This window comes from Scyliorhinus torazame, chromosome 2 (genome assembly GCF_047496885.1).
Source record: "Scyliorhinus torazame isolate Kashiwa2021f chromosome 2, sScyTor2.1, whole genome shotgun sequence".
NCBI classification, from domain to species: domain Eukaryota; kingdom Metazoa; phylum Chordata; class Chondrichthyes; order Carcharhiniformes; family Scyliorhinidae; genus Scyliorhinus; species Scyliorhinus torazame.
The window spans coordinates 269,118,352-269,137,512 of NC_092708.1; positions in this window are offsets into that span (position 1 = coordinate 269,118,352).

A 19,161-nucleotide genomic window follows, 5' to 3' on the forward strand; every position below is an offset into this window, starting at 1 on the left:
TTCTCACTGGAACTGACACTTTGAAAAAATCTGGTTAGATTCTGCTCATAGATTTTAAAAAGCACCTAAAGTAGAAGAAAGAAGTGGAGAGGCTTCCGCAGAGAATTCCTCAGTTTGGGGCCCAGGCAGCTGGAGGTACGGCAACAATGGCAGAACAATTAAATTCAGGAATGTTTAAGAGGCCAATATGGGAAGAGTGCTTTGAGTCGTTTTTTGGCTGAATTAGATTATAGAAGGGCAGTATTGTGGATAGCACAATTGCTTCACAGCTCCAGGGTCCCAGGTTCGATTCCGGCTTGGGTCACTGTCTGTGCGGAGTCTGCACATCCGCCCCGTGTGTGCGTGGGTTTCCTCCGGGTGCTCCAGTTCCCTCCCACATTCCAAAGATGTGCAGGTTAGGTGCATTGACTATGATAAATTGCCCTTAGTGTCCAAAATTGCCCTTAGTGTTGGGTGGGGTTACTGGGTTATGGGGATAGGGTGGAGGTGTTGACCTTGGGTAGGGTGCTCTTTCCAAGAGCCGATGCAGACTCGATGGGCCGAATGGCTACCGGAGAAGGTCAGGGGCTAGGAATCCTGCAGCGAGTAACTCACCTCCTGACTCCCCAAAGCTCAACACCAGCCCGCTTGATTCCTCCCCCTCCGACAAACATTCATCCACTCCAGGAACCATCTAGAAGGACAAGAGCAGCAGATACCTGGGAACACCACCACCTGGAGGTTCCCTCCAAGTTACTCAACATCGTGACTTGGAATATATCGCCGTTCCTTCACTGTCGCTGGGTCAAAATCCTGGAACTCCCTCCCTAACAACACAGTGCCGTGTATCTATTCCTCATGGACTGCGGCAGTTAAAGAAGGCAGCTCATATCACCTTCTCAAGGGCAAGTAGGGATGGACAATAAATGCTGGCCTAGCCAGCAACATCCACATCCCATAAATACATTTTTTAAAAATTCTAAAACGATGGGCTGGATTCTCCGTTTGGGAGACGATGGGCACGTTGCAATTAAAAGGTTTCTAAGTGTGGCAGCGAGCGGGAACTACCGCGAGCTTCCCGGTGCTCGGCCTGGCAAGGCCAGCACTGCAATCCAACGTTAATTGGTCCACTTAAGGAGGCCTCACGGGCTTCACGACGCAAATCATAGCTTGCCAACCGATTCATGGGGGCTGCGCTCGTCAGCCCCCTGCTAACAAGGGCGAGCAGCACTTAAACTGCTCTGGCACAGCCAACCTCAGTCAAGGCGCCGAGACAACTGGCCCCACAATTCGGGGAAGCAGACCTGGTGAGGCTTCTAGAGGCAGTCGAGGCCAGAAGGGATGTCCTGTTTCCCTGGGAGTCCCAAAGGGTAAGCCACAGCGCAGCCAGTACCGCCTGGGAGGAATGGCAGCAGCCGTCAGCCAGGGCAGCGTAACCGGGAGGACCGGCACCCAGTTCCATAAGAACGTCATTGACCTACACTGGGCCGCATGGATGAGTTAGCACTGGACCCCCTCACATCACATCCCCACTGGCATGTGTCTGCCACTGCCCCCGCCAGCACTGTGTCGTGCCCTGGCCCACCCATGCCGCCCACACTGCCTTCCCCACAGACCTTCCCCCCACGTGAACCATCCCCCTCACCCCTTGCCACCTTCCAAACTCCCTCCAATGCGGAGAATCATGCGTGGGCTAATTAATAATGCCCTATCTGTGACCCCATAGGAGACGTTGTCCCACATCCGTCGGGAGAGGGCCCAGCCATTGGCTTGGTGTCGGACATCCGAATCCTCACTACCTTCGAGGACCGAGCTCTGGAGGTTACAGGGGTGGCCGAGGACAGAGCGGTCACCAAAGTGGAGGTAAACGCACGCTGCAGAGGTGAGGATCTATCGGGCCCACCCAGATGGGCTGTCAAACATAAGACCATAAGACATAGGAGCAGAATTAGGTCATTCGGCCCATCAAGTCTGCTCCGCTATTCAATCATGGCTGATATTTTTCTCAACCCCATTCTCCTGCCTTCTCCCCACATGAGTTCTTAATGCCATACAGACTGAACCATCCCTCCCACTGATCACATGTCCATTCTCCTGCCAAGGTACTGCAGAGCATGTCCCAGTCACTGAGGAGCGTCGCCGAGGGCGTCGACACTATGGTGCAGACATTGGGGAGCAGCCAGTGCTGCTGGGGCCAGATGACGGCGGGGCAGCCAGAGCTCAATCCAGCTGCCCCTCTGTCCCGAGCGGAACCCTAGGGCCCAGTGTGCACCGACTGGGAGGAAGGCTTGTTGGTTGCCAACCCGGACCCATCCTATGGAGTGGCAATGGTGGCCACCAACTCCCCCTAGTTGACAACGCCGCGCCTCACAGGCAGCACCCAGTACAATGCGACACAGATGTGCATGAGCCACCGGCAAGTGCGCCGGGGCCCTTCGGCCCCAGAGCCCCAGAGGATGCATGCCAGGTGCATCAAGGGACATGGTAAGCAGCAGACTGTCTCCACCTCTGATGTGCATCCTGGGGAACCACCTAGTTGCAGCGGTAGAGCTAGGAAGGCTAAGCACATTGAGGATGGTAGATGCAAACTCCAGGTGGACAGTCCAGCACAATGCTGAGAGGGCTCTGCACTATTGGAGGTGTTGTCCTTCGGTTGAGATGTTCGACCCTATCTGCCGTCTTATGTGAATGTTAAAAATCCCTTGGCACTATTGGAAGAAGAGGAAATTAATTCTCCGCCGTCTCCTATTTATCCCTCAACTAACATCAATAACACAGATAACCTGGTCATGGTCATATTTTTATATGATCTGTCCTCTGTAAAGTTGTGGGAATTAGAGGATATGAAAATCCCATAGGAAGAATACAGAATGAAGAGGAATAAGTGCTAGTCTACCTGAGGGATCGAGTTCAGTGCAGAGTGCTGTGGGAGGAAAGATGGCGGGAGCAAGCTCGCCGGGCGGGGCTGCGTCGATTATGGTGGACACGCTGGCTGAAGTGATGGCAGCGGAGTTTGAGTGGCAGTTTGCCAAGCATTTTGATGGGCATCGGGAGAAGATCGGAAGAAGATGATGGGAATGCTCTAACAGTTGGTGGAAGACATGCTGGCCCCGATAAAGGAGGCTCTTGGAAAGAAATCGGAGACGGTGTGGCAGCAGGAAGAGGAGTTGAAGAGGGTGGAGGAGGCATTGTAATGGCACAGTGACCAGCTCGCCTCAATGGGAGAGGAGCTGCGGAAGGTGGAGGAGAGCAACATGGGGCTGAGAGCCAAAGTGGAGGACCTGGAGAACAGGTCACGGCGGCAGAATCTTTGGATCGTGGGATAGCCTGAGGGGCTGGAGGGCCCAAGGCCGGGTACTTTTTGGGGATGTTCGGCAAATTGTTGGGGAGGAGGCGAACATCTGCACAGAGGCTGGTGTGGAGGTTGGATGTGGTCTTGGAGAAGGGGCCTACACAGAGGCTGGTGTGGAGGTTGGATGTAGTCTTGGAGAAGGGGCCTACACAGAGGCTGGTGTGGAGGTACGGTGTGGTCTTGGAGAAGGGGCCTACACAGAGGCTGGTGTGGAGATAGGGTGTGGTCTTGGAGAAGGGGCCTGCACAGAGGCTGGTGTGGAGGTTCGATGTGGGGCTGCTCGCGGATCCAGGTTTTTGTGTGAGGATGGCAAAGGTGACTGACGATTATGTGGGGCTCAATAAAAATGGAGAGGTCTCACCGTCGGTGGTATGGGAGGTGCTGAAGGTAGTGGTAAGGGGCAAGATCATCTCATTTAAGGAAGCAAGAGAGGAGTGGCAGTGGTTAGTAGACAAAATTTTGGAAGTGGATAGGAAGTATGTGAAGATCCCAGTCCGGAACCTTTGGCCAGTAGTAAGGAACTGCAGACGCAGTTTGACCTATTGTCTGCAGCGAAAGCGGTACACCCGGTGAGGCAGGCAAAGCCTGTGGTTTAAGAGTAGGGGGAGAAGACCAGCCGCTTGCTGGCGAAACAGCTCTGCCGGCAGGTGGCCTCCCTGGAGATTGTCGGGTTCGGGACAGGGTGAGGGGGCTGGTGGCTGTGCTGGAGCGGATGAATAGGGCATTTGAGGAGTTTTATAAGAGATTGGTTCGGTCGGAGCCTCCGGGGGATGATTCGGATACGAGGGAGTTTTTGGAGGGGCTGGAGTGTCTCGCAGTGGAAGAGGAAGATAGGGCAGGGTTGGAGGAGCCTGTGTGGATTGAGGAGATCGGCCGGCGGTAGAGAAGATGCAAACGGTAAAGCACTGGAGCTGGATGGGTACCTGGTGGAATTTTATAAGAAGCTTTTGGATAGGCTGGTGCTGCTGTTGAGGGAGATGTTTGAGTACGTGGTAGCTAGGGGGGCACTTCCGGAGGCGATGGGACAGGCATCTATTTCACTGTTGTTAAAAAAGGATAAAGGCCCAGTGATACGGGATAAAGTTCCCGTAACAGCCTCCCCGAACAGGCGCCGGAATGTGGTGACTAGGGGCTTTTCACAGTAACTTAATTGAAGCCTACTTGTGACAATAAGCGATTTTCATTCATTTTCATTTCAATGTGATTCATATCGGCCAATATCCCTGTTAAATGTGGATGCCAAGATTCTTGCCAAAGTGCCGCTTAGGTTAGAGGAATGCCTCCGCAGGTGATTGGGGAGGATCAGACAGGGTTTGTAAAGTTGCCCTCGAATGTGCAGTGCTTGCTGTGGTGCTGTCCCTGTCAGAAGAGGGGGGGGGGGGGAGAAGGAGGTGCTGTTGACCCTGGATGCAGAGAAGATGTTTGATTGAGTACAGTGGAATGACTTGTTTGTAGTGTTGGAGCGGTTTGGGATTGGGCTTAGGTTTGTGGCGTGGGTCAAATTGTTGCGTTTGGGGAGGCAGCGACATAGTGGAATTGTCACTGGATTAGTAATCTGGAGACCCACGGTAATGCTCTGGGAACCCGGGTTCGAATCCCACCACGACAGGTGATGGAATTTAAACTCAATAAAAACAAATCTGAAATTAAAAGTCTAAAGGTGACCATGAAACCTTATTCGATTGTCGTAAAAATCCATCCGGTTCACTAACGTCCTTTAGGGAAGGAACTCTGCCATCCTTTCCTGGTCTGGCCTACATGTAACTCCAGACCCACAGCAATGTGGTTGACTCTTACCTGCCCCCTCATGGGCAATGAGGGATGCGCAATAAATGCTGGCCCTGCCAGCGACACCCACATCCCATGAACGAATAAAAACAAAATAAGAATCAAAGGTGAGTGTTCATATGAATAAGGTGAACTTGGATATTTTCAGATGCATAGGGGAACGAGGCAGGTGTGCCCCATTTCCCTCCTTTTGTTTGTGCTGGCAGCTGGCAATAGAACCCTTGGCCATTGTGCTGAGAAATTCGGATAAGTGGAGGGGGATCGTGAGGCGGGGGGAGGGGGGGGGGAAGGCCGAGGGTTGGGGGGGTGGGGTGAATGGTGAGTGGAGCACAGGGTGTCCCTGAATGCTGAGGACTGTTGTTGTATATTTCCAACCCGGGTCCCATTGTGGAGAGTATAATAGGGCTGGCTAAGTGATTTGGGGCTTTTTCGGGATATAAATTGAATTTGGAGAAGAGCGGGTGCTTTTTGGTCTCCCCCCATTGGGCGGGAGCAGTTTTGGGAGGATTGCCGGTTCGGGTGGCGACTACTCACTTCAGTGGCTCGGGATTGGGCCTGACTCCGTAAATTTAATTTTACAAACCTGGCAGGCCGGGTGCAGGCGGTAAAGGTGAATGTTTTGCCGCAGTTTTTATTTTTATTCCAGTGTTTACCGGTCTTCTTGCCGAAAACGTTTTTTATGGGATTGGAACGGTTGATTTTGTTTTTGTCTGGGCAGGTTCAGTAGCGAGGATTCGGAAGATGGTACTTCAGAGAGGGAGACAGTCAGGCTCTTCCGAATCTGATGTATTATTATTGGGTGGCGAACGCCGAGAAGGTGCGGGGTTGGGGTAGGGAGCCGGACGGCGAGGATGGAGGCAGGTTTGTGTAGGGGCCAGGGTTGCGGGTCCTGGCAGGGAAATAGCCGGGTAGTCCGGTGGTGGTGGCCAAGCTGAAGATATGGAGGCAATTTCGAGCAACATATTAAGTTAGAGGCGGAGTCGAGGCTCATGCTGGTCCGAGCCGGCACGATTGGATGCTAGGTTTTGGGGATGGGAGGAGCGGGAGTTTGGAGGAGTTGACGGAGAACTTTGGGATTCCATGGGGCGAGGCCTTTAGGTATATGCAGTGGCGGGATTTTGCGAGGAAGGTTTTTCCGTCATTCCTGGTGATGCCGCCCTCCTCATTGCTGGAGGGGGTGTTGTTGGTGATGGGGTTTGCGGGGGGAGTCATCTCGGCAATTTATGTGAGGATTCTGGAGGAGGATATGGTGTAGTGAGAGGAGGAGCTGGGGGTGGCACTGGAGGAGGAGTTGTGGAGTGACGTGTTGCGGAGGGTGAATGCCCCAACTTTGTGTGTGAGACTAAGGTTAATACAGTTAAAGGTGGCGCACAGGGCTCACCTAATGAGGTCAAGGATGGACCGGTTGTTTGAAGAGGTGGAGGATACCTACGAGTGTGGGAGAGATCCAGCCAACCATGTACATATGTTCTGGTCCTGCCCGAAGTTGGAGAAATTTTGGAGGTCTTCTATCAGCACCATGTTGGTGATCTTGCACGTGGACTTGGAGCCTCTTCTCCTGCGGGCAGGGTTGGCCCTGCCGGAGTAGCAGATGGCGGCGAGGCTGGATGTTTTAACCTTCACCTCGCTGATTTCTCGCAGACAGGTCCTGTTGGGGTGGAGGTCAGCTTCTCCATCCTGTGCCTCAGTGTGGCTGGGGGGACCTGATGGAGTTCCTGTATCTTGAAAAAGTGAAGTTCACCTAGAGAGGCGCAATCGAGGGGTTCCAGAAGAGATGGGGTCTGTTCATTCTGCACTTTAAAGAGTTGCTTGCCATGGGGGGGGGGGGGATTTGGGGGCACGGGGAGTAGGGATGGGGGGCTTCTCGCGACATAGGTGGGTTGGTTGGTAGGATTGGGGGGGGGGGCTTTTGTTATTTTTTTTTTGTTTTGTGTTTTGTTTCTTGTATAAAATGTAAAAAGCTGAATAAAAATATTTTCCCCCAAAAATTGAAACCATCACTACACTTCAAATATTTATCATTGGTGCTTTAGGGCATCCTGGTGTTGTGAAAGGTGCTTTTGGAGTGCAAGCTTTTCTTTCTCTTTCGGAAGTTAGCTGGAATACATACTGGCGCTCCTGGCATTCCTCTCTGCCCCTCCTCATGTTTAAATGGCCAGAGAATATTCACCGTCCAGGCTCAGACACAAAGTATTATAGGTGAGTTACCAAAGGGGCATCTGGCACCTGAACAATCATGGATCTGTATGGAGTCCGGCCCAAGAGAAACAGTTTACTGGTGGAAGCAGCGAGAGGCATCACCAACAAGATAAAAGGAAGGCAAATATCAAAATTAGTCTCAAGTTGTGAAATGATTTTGGCAAATCCTTGTGTGTTGGCTACTTTGTACTCCCAATTATTCATGACACGAAATAGACAAATTTTACAGAACATCCTGAGCTCACAAGATTACAATTTTGTCCTGACATGTTCTGAACTCAGCTGAAGAACATTGTGCATGCAATTGTGTCTAAGAATGTGCAGATAACTCTTTGATATGCTGACTTCAGGAGTACGGAGTGAATTAGGGACATTCCTGCAGAAGAAAAGGAATTTTAAAAGCGAACAGGAGTGGTGGAAAATGCTCGGGCAAAATGCTTTGAGACATCAAACGGACATCCAGGAGTTCAAAGCCTTGGCGCAGGAAAAGCACAATGAGGGCTGGCAATGCAATGGCTCATTTAGCTACAGTTATTTTGGGTCGTGTTCAGCGCTGTTGAAAGCCCTGTGCAGTCGCAGATCCAGTCCTGTAAATGTGGTTGTGAAGGATTAGTGAATGGAGTTGAAATTGGGGCTAGTAGCATACATGTTTAGGTTGCAGACCCTTAAGGTTCCTAAAATGGCGGTATACAAGCACATTTCTGATGCAAAGTATGATGGAAACCATTTTGGTAAAGGCATTTTTATCTGTGTATTTAATACCTCTTCTGGGCAGCACGGTGGCGCAGTGGTTAGCACCGAGGTCCCAGGTTCGATACTGGGTCTGGGTCACTGTCCGTGTGGAGATTGCACATAATCCCCATGTTTGCGTGGGTTTTACCCCCACAACCCAAAGATGTGCAGGCTAGGTGGATTGGCCACGCTAAATTGCCCCTTAATTGGAAGAAAATGAATTGGGTACTCTAAATTTATTTTTAAAAATACCAGAAGGAGGCCATTCAGCCCATCAAGTCTGCACCAGCTCCAGGAAAGAGCACCCTACTTAAGCCCACGCCTCCACCCTATCCCCGTAACCCAGTAACCCCACCCAACCTTTTAGGACACTAAGGGCAATTTATCATGGCCAATCCACCTAACCTGCACATCTTTGGACTGTGGGAGGAAACCGGAGCACCCAGAGGAAACCCATGCACACACGGGGAGAACGTGCAGATTCCACACAGACAGTGACCCAAGCCGGGAATCGAACCTGGGACCCTGGAGTTGTGAAGCAACTGTGCTAACCACTGTGCTACTGTGCTGCCCATGGACCAATTAGTCTCCCCGTGAGTCTTGTTGAGTACGAGCTTCCCTGCTGAGGGGTGGCGGGGCTCCATCAGCCCAGCCATGGACACTATGTATAAAACCTCGGCCTGAGTGGGAGCCAAGCAGAAAAGTCCCAACGTGTAAATAGTTTCTGATTCAATAAACAAAAAGTTTCTTTAAGCCTATCATGTAGGCTCCTCTGTGGACACAATATTGTCGACGAGGCTAAAGTGAAGCTGCAGACGGCACTGCTAGTCGCTGGAAAGTAGGCCATCTCCACGTGTACCACTGGGGGAAGGTTTGCACTACTTTCAAAATGCCGGTCTTTGGGAGATTGGATGCATTTGATGCAAGCATAGAAGATTGGATGCAGAACGTATGCGCTACTTCTTCAGGGCTAACGGTATAACTGCTGACCAGTGCCAGACAGTGATACTTTTGACTGCCTGTGGAGCACCCACCCTCAGTGTGATCAAAAATCTAACATACCCTGTGTCTCCAGATTCAAAGGCAACTGAGGAGTTGGTAATGTTAGTGGCAGACCATTACGACACAAGCTGTCGGTTATTGTGTAAACATGCCGTTTTAACAGGGCTGAAAGAATCCCAGGGGAGTCTGTAACTGAGTTTTTGACACATCTAAGGAAACCGGCTGAGTTTTTCGAGTATGGCCCTTCTCTTTGCGAAATGCTATGGGACAGATTAGTCTGTGGGGTGAATAATATGGCAACTCAACGGACGTTGTTCGTCGAGCCACTGCCAGATTTAAAGAGGGCCATCGAAATCTCTCTGTTGAGAGAAAGTGCAGAGGAGGGAATGCAATAGTTGCAGAGAAAGGAAGTCAATTTTTGGGACATGCCCCCTCCCAGTGTATGGCGCCTCCTAAAATGGGAACCCCCGGAACCCCAACCTGGACGGAACACTGCTGAGGTCCGGGCCAAAGGTCTAGGACCGAGTCGACTAGGCAGGACCCATCCCTCGAAACCAATGAGGAAGACCCTAGATAATGTGGGCCATCTGGCTGGAGAAGCTGCAGGAAGTGGAAACCACAGAACGGTGGCTCCACTCGAGGTAGATGTTAATCCAGAATCCACACCTTTCTCTTCGAACAGCCGGAGGATGAGTGTATGCAACTAATATGCATCACGGCACCTAAAGTTGCCCCCATTAGAATCACCGTTCAAGTAAACAGCCATTCCTTGGCATTGGAATTGGACACGGGAGCTACCATCTCAGTCATTGGCAGGTAAACATTCGAAAAAATTAAACCAAGCATGCAATGCCTACAGTTACGGGATACTGAGGCAAGATTGGCCAAAGGCGCTGGAATGTGGCGACTAGGGGCTTTTCACAGTAACTTCATTTGAAGCCTACTTGTGACAATAAGCGATTTTCATTTCATTTCATTTCAGATAGAGGAGACCTACTGGCCGTAGTGGGAGCAATGATGACCCCGGTAGTCTACGGACAACAGTCCGCACAGTTACCATTCATTATAGTAAAAGGATATGTATAGCCCCAGTTTGCTAGGACACGATTGGCTGCAGCATCTGCGGCTTGATTGGCAGTGCATTTTCCAGATGGGCTCCGGAGGTCTCTCCGAGATATTGGTGAAGTACCCCGAAGTTTTCCAGGCCAGCTTGGGGAAAACAAAGGGAGTCATGGCGAAACTTCATGTAGACCCCAATGGACAATCAAAATATTTCCGGGCTTGTCCGGTTCCCTATGCGCTACTACCAAAGATTGAGGCGGAACTCGGATGGTTGAAAGACCTGGGGACAGGGCAGCACGGTGGTGCAGTGGTTAGCACTGCTGCCTCACGGCGCTGAGGTCCCAGGTTCGATCCCGGCTCTGTCCATGTGGAGTTTGCACATTCTCCCCGTTTTTGTGTGGGTTTCGCCCCCACAACCCAAAGATGTGCAGGTTAGGTGGATTGGCCACACTAAATTGCCCCTTAATTGGAATAAAAAGTTGGGCACTCTAAATTTAAAAAAAAGAAGACCTAGGGTTCAACAGGCTGGTTAAATTTGCAGACTGGGCAGCACCGGTAGTCCCCGTCCTGAAGCCTGACAAAACTGTTCACCTTTGTGGTGATTATAAACTGTCTGTGAATAAGGCCTCCAAATTGGACTGATACCCGATGCCACAGATCGAGGGCGTATGTGCAAAATTGGCAGGAGGTTCCCCATTCACAAAACTCACTATGAGCCATGCATACCTCCAATTGGAATTGGACCCTGAGTCACGATGACACTTTAGGAACTTTCAAGCGGTTATTCGATAGGCATATGGAGTGCACTAGAATGATTGGGAGTAGGTTGATTTCATCTTAGTTTCAGACTAATTCGGCACAACATCGTGGGCCGAAGGGCCTGTACTGTGCTGTACAGTTCTATTCTATGTTCTCTGATACGTGACGATAAATACCCACAGGGGTTTGTATGAGTACAGTAGACTGGATTTTGGGGTGTCATCAACTTGTGCCAGTTTCCAGAAAATATTCTGTGGGGCTTGCCACGCGTGGCGGTCTATTTGGACGATGTTTTGGTCATGGGCACGATGGAACGTGAGCACCTGAGCAATCTGGATGAGGTACTCCACCGCTTTTTTGAGATGGGCGTACCCCACAAGAGAGAGAAGAACGTTTTTCATGCCAAAGAGGTCGTCTATCTGGGGTCTTGGGTAGACCATCGGGGGCGGGGGGGGGGGGGGGGGGGGGGTCTACACCCAGTGAAGGAAAAGGTACATGCCATCAAACAAGCTCCCACGCCGGAAAATACAACCGGACTGAGATCATTTCTGGGACGAGTAAGCTGCTACGACAAATTCATCCTGGGCCTCGCAGCTGTACTAGCCCCCCTCTGCACAAACAAAATCAGGATGGGGGTGGAGACCGCCACAAGAAGAACCATTTGCTAACATGAAATGGCAGCTGACTTTGTCCAGCCTGTTGACGAACTACGATCCCATGAAACCACTCCTAGTCAAATGTGATCCCTCGCCTTCAGCATTGGGGCAATTCTATCACATTGGATGGACGACGGTCGGGAGCGGCCAATTGCATTCACCATGAGAACGCTGGTTGTGGCTAGGCGCAATTACACGCAAATCGAGGAAGAAGCTTTCGCCGTGGTCTTTGCTGTAGAGAGGTTCCATCAGTACGTGTATGCGCGTCATTTCACTGTGTTGACGGATCACAGATTGCTGTTGGGCCTCTTTGAAGAGGTCAAATCCATTCCGCACATATCATCGGCCAGAACCCAGAGATGGGCCCTACTACTGGTAGCATGCGAGTGTATGTTGGAATATCGGCCGGGGACTCAGATCGCGAATGCAGATGCATTGAGTCGACTCCCGCTGCTGATGAGATGACCAACACCCCCAGAGCCGATGTGTGAGTGGACACAAACGGACCTCCGCTTGTCCAAAGTCTGCCACATAATACTATACGGGAGCCAGTATCGGAAACTGCCCAGTGAATTAAAGGCTTTCACCACCAAAATAGCAGGGTTCAGTGTGGAAGACGGCATCCTCCTCTGGGGGACTTGTGTCGTAGTCCCATACAAGGGTCAGGACTTGTACTAAGGGACCTTCATAACGCACACCGGGGAGTGTCCAAAATGAAAATGTTTGCCCGCAGCTATGTCTGGTGGCCGGGCCTGGACAGGCCTGTGGATAGTGTATGTCAGGAACTGCAGGAGCTCTCGCTCGCTGCACCTCTTCATCCCTGGGAGTGACCGGGACAGCTGTGGGTACGGCTTCATGCCGACTTTGGCCCTTTTCAAGGCTCCATATACCCGATTATAATCGATGCGCATCAAAATGGCTGGATTTCAAATTGTCCACGACTTTGAAGGCGACAATTGAGAAATTGCGACTCTTGTTTGGCACACAGTATTTCGGAATTGTTAGTCACCGACAACGGCACTCCATTTACAAGTGAGGAGCTCGGGGTTTTCATGATAACTAACAGGATGTGACACATCTGCACAGCCTCGTATCACCCAGCTTCGATTGGTATAGCTGAAAGAGCGGTGCAATCGCTCAAGGGAGGTTTGAACCAGCAGACATCGGGCTCCCTCGACACATGCTTCGTCAGATTCTTATTTTGTTATCGAACCACTCCACATGCCATGACCGACAGAACCTTTGATGGGCCGCAGGCTTCAGACCCGCCTCAGCCTTGCTTTTCCAGATATTGGTGGGAAGAAAAGCCACAGTCAAGAGCAACAAAGATTATCTCTGCACCAGGAGACCAGACATAAGCAATGTTAATCCAGAGGTGCCAGCTTCCGCTCAGAAAGCCCTGGCATGAGCAGATTTGAGCGCATTACCCCAAGGGGGACCCGATGCAGAAATGTAGGAGGTCACTGTATAAAAGGTTGGTTAGGCAGACACCGGCCTGAAGAGAGGAACACGGTAGGGATCTTTCGGGCAGTGTAAATACCGTATTGTAAATAAATCTTTGTTCTTTATTCCACTCAGTCCTTATTAAACCCACCATACCTGGCTCCTCATCACATGCAGACCCTGCTTCGATCCTGTTCTCTAAATTATGGGCAGTGCAAGAATCTGAACTGATGGCTGTGACTGCGAAATCGAGTGGTTGTGTGTCTTCATCTGCACTGTCTTCGTACTCATCCTCTACTGTCAGGGCAGGTTGCAGCTCTTGGATGTCTAAAATTAAAAAGGGACAAGATTTGTATTGTAGTGAGGGAAGAGGAGGAAATCTGAAGTGCTGATTATGCCAACAGGAGAGAGGACATTGTAGGATGAGGGAGAAATGGAATGACAGGAGGAGGATCAGGTGGAGAGACAGTCTCATCTTCAATGGTTTCAGCCCGTGGTGGCCACAAGCTCAACAATAGTCTTTCTCATAATGGCCAACACTGTCTTCACCTTGAGGTTTATAACATTCAGGTGAACATCTCCCCCTCCGGTTAGATCCTGCGCTTCAGGTTATGCTCCATTTTTTGCCATGAGAGAGAGAGTGGTGCGTCATGCCCAAATTCCCACTCCCTGATTGATCGCTGCGTGTGAGAGTGATTTAAGGGTTGGGTAAATAGTTTGCTATGCCCATCCCCCACTTCTGCATCGGAACTTCACCCAGAGAAAATCCAGATCGTCTTCATCGATCATAGAATTTACAGTGCAGAAGGAGGCCATTCGGCCCGAGTTTGCACCGGCCCTTGGAAAGAGCACCCTACTTAAGTCCACGCCTCCACCCTATCCCTGTAACCCAGCAACCTCACCTAACCTTTTTTATGTTTGGACACTAAGGGCAATTTTGCATGGCCAATCCACCTAACCTCCACATCTCTGGACTGTGGGAGGAAACCGGAGCACCCGGAGGAAACCCACGCACACACGGGACTTGTTTCCTCACCACTCCCAAAGGTGCTGATTCGTTCAATCGTCCTCGTTTTTGTTCCTCCTCTCCTGGCCGTATTCTCAGCTTTGAAATTTTCAATTGACTGCCAGAATCCACAGGTTTTTGGAGGAGAAAGTTCCAGATTTCCACTATTCTTTATGACGGTGAACAAGTGTTTACTGAATTCCTTCCTGAACAGCCTAGCTTCATTGTTAAAATGAGTAAGGTTAGCTCTTCCAGGAAGGTTACAAGTCAAGATGGTTTTAATCATACTATTGTGTACAGTTTGCCGAGAGCTAAGTTCCTGTTTAGTTCCCTCAGTGACTAATGAAATATCCCATTGTAAGACGAGACGGCAATACAGTCACAAACAAAAGGCCATTTCAGCCTTTTGTTCCACACACTATACTAAACCTACTTTTCTTACCATCTCCATTCTGCAAAGGTTCACCCTTCCTTTCAAAGTCAAACAAAGGAAAAAGTAGCTTCAAAATATCCTTAGGCTTGTATTATTGATTCTGGACAAATTACATTCGACCATAGAAGCACAAGAAATAAGAACAGGAGTATGTGCCCTGTCAATCCTGCTCTGCCATTAATATTGATTGTGGTTTATCTTCGGTTTCAGCTCAACTTTCCTGTCCTCTCCCCTTAATTCCCGAGAGACCGAAAACCTGTGTATCTCAGCCTTGAATATATTCAACAATAGTGCATCCAGAACCCACAAGATTCATTACACTGAGTGAAGAAATTGCTCCTCATCTCAGTCCTAAATGATCAACCCCTTATCCTGGAACTGTGCCCTCATGTTGGAGATTCCCCAGGCAGGTGAAACAACCTCTCAGTTTCTACCTGTCAAGTACCTTGAGAATCTTGTATGTTTCAGTGTGATCGCCTCTCATTTGTCTAAACTCCAGACAGAGTATAAGCTCAATTTACTCCGCCTCTTATCCCCTCTCACCCCAGAGACCACCTAATGAGTCTTTGCTGTAATATCTCCAATGCAATAACTTCCTTAAATATGATGACCAAAATTGCAAACAGTGGGCGCGATCTAACGGAAAGGTTTCTCAGTGTGGGAGTGAGCGGGAACAGCCGGGTGTTTCCTGATGGCCGACCTGGTGAGGCTGTCACCGGTATCTAACGTTAATTACGACACTTAATAATGCCCTACAGGCTTCATGCCAGAAAAGACCGCCCTGCCAGCTGATTCGCTTGGACCTCCCGCTAACTAGGGGAGCAGCACTTAAACTGATCCTGGAGAGCTAAACCCAGACAGCACACAGCCATGCCACTGTGCAGGCCAGTCCCATGATTCGGAGATGCTGACCTGGCCAGACAGTTGGATGCGGTGGAGTCCAGATGGGATAGCCTGTACCCCCGAGGATCTCGGAGGGTCAGCCACAGGGCAGCCGGTGCCGCCTGGGAGGCAGTGCAGGGAGTGTCACCCGGCAGACCACCACCCAGTGCCACCAGAAGCTCAACGACCTCCACCGGGCCGCACGGGTGAGTTGGCATCAGCCCCTAGCACCGGTCCTGGCTCCTCCAATCGGCCTTGCAGTCACTGGAATGTCACTGATACCCCCTCCTGAATCTCACGGCTGTGTCCTAGCATCTGCATCAGCTCTGGGAGAACCTTGTCCACAGGCTCAGCATCTAACTGGATCTCAGCTGAGTCCTGGATCCAGCAGATCTCCGACTGCTGCCTCCCTTGGATGTTCCTGCCTCCACCTGATGTGCATCAGCAGCTGTGTGGTGTTCACCAGGTTGTGATGAGTACCACAGGCCATGTCACCCACCGAGGTGTGTGTCTCTGCAGTGGTGGAAGTTTCAGGTGACAGCTGTGATGTCTTGCTGGTTGTCTTGTTGGAGCCCTCCTCTGACATGGTCTCTTGGGTGGTGATGGGCGGGAAGGATGGGGGTGGGGGTGGTGGTGGGGGGAATGACTCCAGATGGCCTGGCCTCATCCGGTGGAGATCCTGCGAGACAATGGACATGTGGTCAATGAGAGGAAAGGATCATTTTGTCTGACATGAACAATTCATGAGTCAGGACATCTGGGTGAAGGGGCAGTGGACCCTCACCTCTGCGGTGCAGGCCACCCTCGCTGTTGTGTCTGCTCTCTCCTTGGTCAACCCCGCAATTTCCAGGGCCCATTCCTCATAGGGGGTGACGACTCGAATCTCTGGGACTCTGTCCCCACATCTTGGTCCTTTTATTATGGGATATCTTCTGCGGGGACAAAGAGAGCGCCGCTTGATGGGTTGGCACATCGGCATCTATAGCAGATGGCATGTGTGGGCACCGCACCTGGACATGAAGGGGTTGTGCCGGTGCGTGCCTGCGGGTGCTGAGGAACAAGCACGAAGGTCAGATGTGGGGACGGGGTGCGAGGTGTTAGCCAGTGAATTAGAGGGTGGGGGGGAGGGTTGGGAATTTGAAGGGTGGTAGGTGGAAATGATGCCAGGAGAGAGGTGGTAACTTACCCTTGCAGCTCAGTAGAGGTAATTGGTCTTTTTCCTACATTGGGCGGCAGTCCTCCTGGTCATGCTGCCCGCACTGACAGCCGCTGCCACTGCCCCCCAGGTGGCATTGCTGACCCTGCTCTGGTTCTCTGACCCCCTTGGGGGAACAGGGTGCCCCGCCTTTCATCCACAGCATGGAGAAACCTTGTGAGGTCGGCATCCCCAAAGCGAGGAGCAGGTCTGCGCGATGCCACGCTTGTGTGTTGACTGGGAGTGAGTGGTGAGGGAGCATTCAAAAGCAGCTCCCCCTTGTTAGTGGCGAGCTGCTGAGGCGCGAGATGGGCGATTCAGGCAGCGAGGGAGCCAGGATTGGTGAGAATCAAGTGGGGGCTCATTTTTGGCACTGTGCACCAAGGGCCGGGAAACACTCCACCAAATGCGCCTAATACCGGACATTGAGATTTTTCATTTAAAAGTGCCATCTATCTCTTCATCAAAGTTATTAATATCGATTCTAAGTGGTTGAGGCCTCAGCGTCTCTGGGGCAAACTAGTTACAGCCTGCTAACTTGAAATGCTCTGTTTGTCCCATGAAGGAGGAAGGGAGTAATTTTGGCCAATAGATGAAGAAGAAGTGACATTGGAATATGTGCCTATTATGAAGTAAAGTCGCCATAGTTCCAGATGACCGCAGGCTGGTCTCCCCTTTGAGAGGTGTCATGATATGCACTCATGCACATAATGAGATACAGACAGGCAGTGACAGACACCCAGTACAGCCAATCAACACAGAGGACAGAACACAACCAATCACCAGGCAGAACACTAGAGGGGGGTTTTCCACTATAAAACACACGAGGCAACGGCACTCCGCCTCTTTCCACTGGTGCCAACTGTAGTGACAGTCAAGGTGTATATATCAGTTAGCACCTTCTACACGTGGCTCAGAGCTAGTCTGGTCTAGTTAGTTATAGTTAGCACACTTAGATTAGTAGAGTGTCAACCCACAGCAAGCTTTGTGCACTGCTCCAGAAGTTCAATAAAACGTATTGAACTAACGTCTAAGTTTGGTGTCTACTTTCCAGTACAACTGCATCCAGTTGCAGTCCGTATTACCCCAGGGTGAATAACACGGCATGGTACCAGTAGTCTATTTTATCTAAGTGGTTTACCCCGAGTGACTCCGTGATGACTAGCAAGTGCCTTCCAGAGGCACGGAGAATATCCAGGCCCCTCCACAGCTACCAATCTCTGGCAATCTCGGCGCCAACTGGCGGGTCTTCAAGCAAAGGTTCCTTCTCTACATTGAGGCCTCTGACCTCGAGGATGTGTCCGATGCCAGAAAGATCGCGCTGCTCCTATCAACTGCGGGGGACCAAGCCATCCAAATTTTCAACTCGCTCACTTTTGCCGACGGCCAGGACAAGACCAAATTCAAGACCGTTTTAGCTAAATTCGACAGTCACTGTGAAGTCAAAATGAACAAGAGCTTTGAGCACTATGTCTTCCAGCAATGCATTCAGGGTAAGGATGAACCTTTCCAATCCTTTATAACTCATCTCCGCATATTAGCGCAGTCCTGCAACTATGGTGACACCGCCGATTCCATCATCAGGGATCAGATCGTGTTTGGGGTCCACTCCGACACTTTGCGGGAGCAGCTCCTCAAAATTAAAAACATGACCCTGCCAGTTGCAATCGAGACGTGTAAAGTGCATGAACAGGCGAGAAATCGGTACTCCCGTTTCAAATCGGCAGAACAGGAACAACTTGCCTCCCACGAGGCAGAGAGTGTACAGGCCATCACCCGGATGCGGCGCCTCAGTATCGATGAAGACGGCCATTTTGCCTGCTTTTCCCGGGGTCCCACGCATGCGCACCACGAACGGGAGAATGAAACGGCCAAAGACCAAACTGCCCAAATGCGAACGTCGGCTGACCGCACTGCGCATGTGCGACGACGCATGGAGCGTAACGACGTCAACGTCATGACGTGCCCGAACTGCAGCACCGCCCACTTAAAGCGGCAATGCCCTGCAAAAGGCAGGCGATGTTTAAATTGTGGGAAGCCTGGACATTATGCAGCCTTGTGCAGGTCTGCATCACTGGTCAAGGGCCAGCGATCCCATTTCCAATGCAAACGCATTCGATGTGTACAGCAAGGTTTACTGGATTCTGATCCTGGTAGCACTACGGATCCAGAGGACGACTGCCTGGAGTCCCCCTATCGTGTGGGCATCATCACTACATGTGAATATGCCTCCTCAAATTCAGCAAGACGCCTATCTATCCTCAATGTGGATTCTGCGGACGAATAGCGTGCTGTCATACAAGTTCATCAATGCAGCATCCGGTTCAAGCTGGGCACTGGAGCTTCAGCCAATCTCATCTCTCAAGCTGATTTTGACCGCATTAAAAAGCAACCCAAAATTCTTCCGCCAGCCTGCCAGCTCCTTGATTATAATGGCAATGCCATACCGCATTAGGATCTTGTCATCTGTTTGTCTCCAACAAGACCATCAATGCCAAACTGCGATTCAAAATCGTCAAGCCTAATAAGGCATCCCTGCTTGGTGCCCATACATGCAAGCTACTCAACCTCGTACAGCGAGTCCATGCCATGTCTTCTTCCAATGTGGATCTTCAGGCTGACATTGATGACATCCTGGCGCAATACCCGGACATGTTTAGTGGAATGGGTACG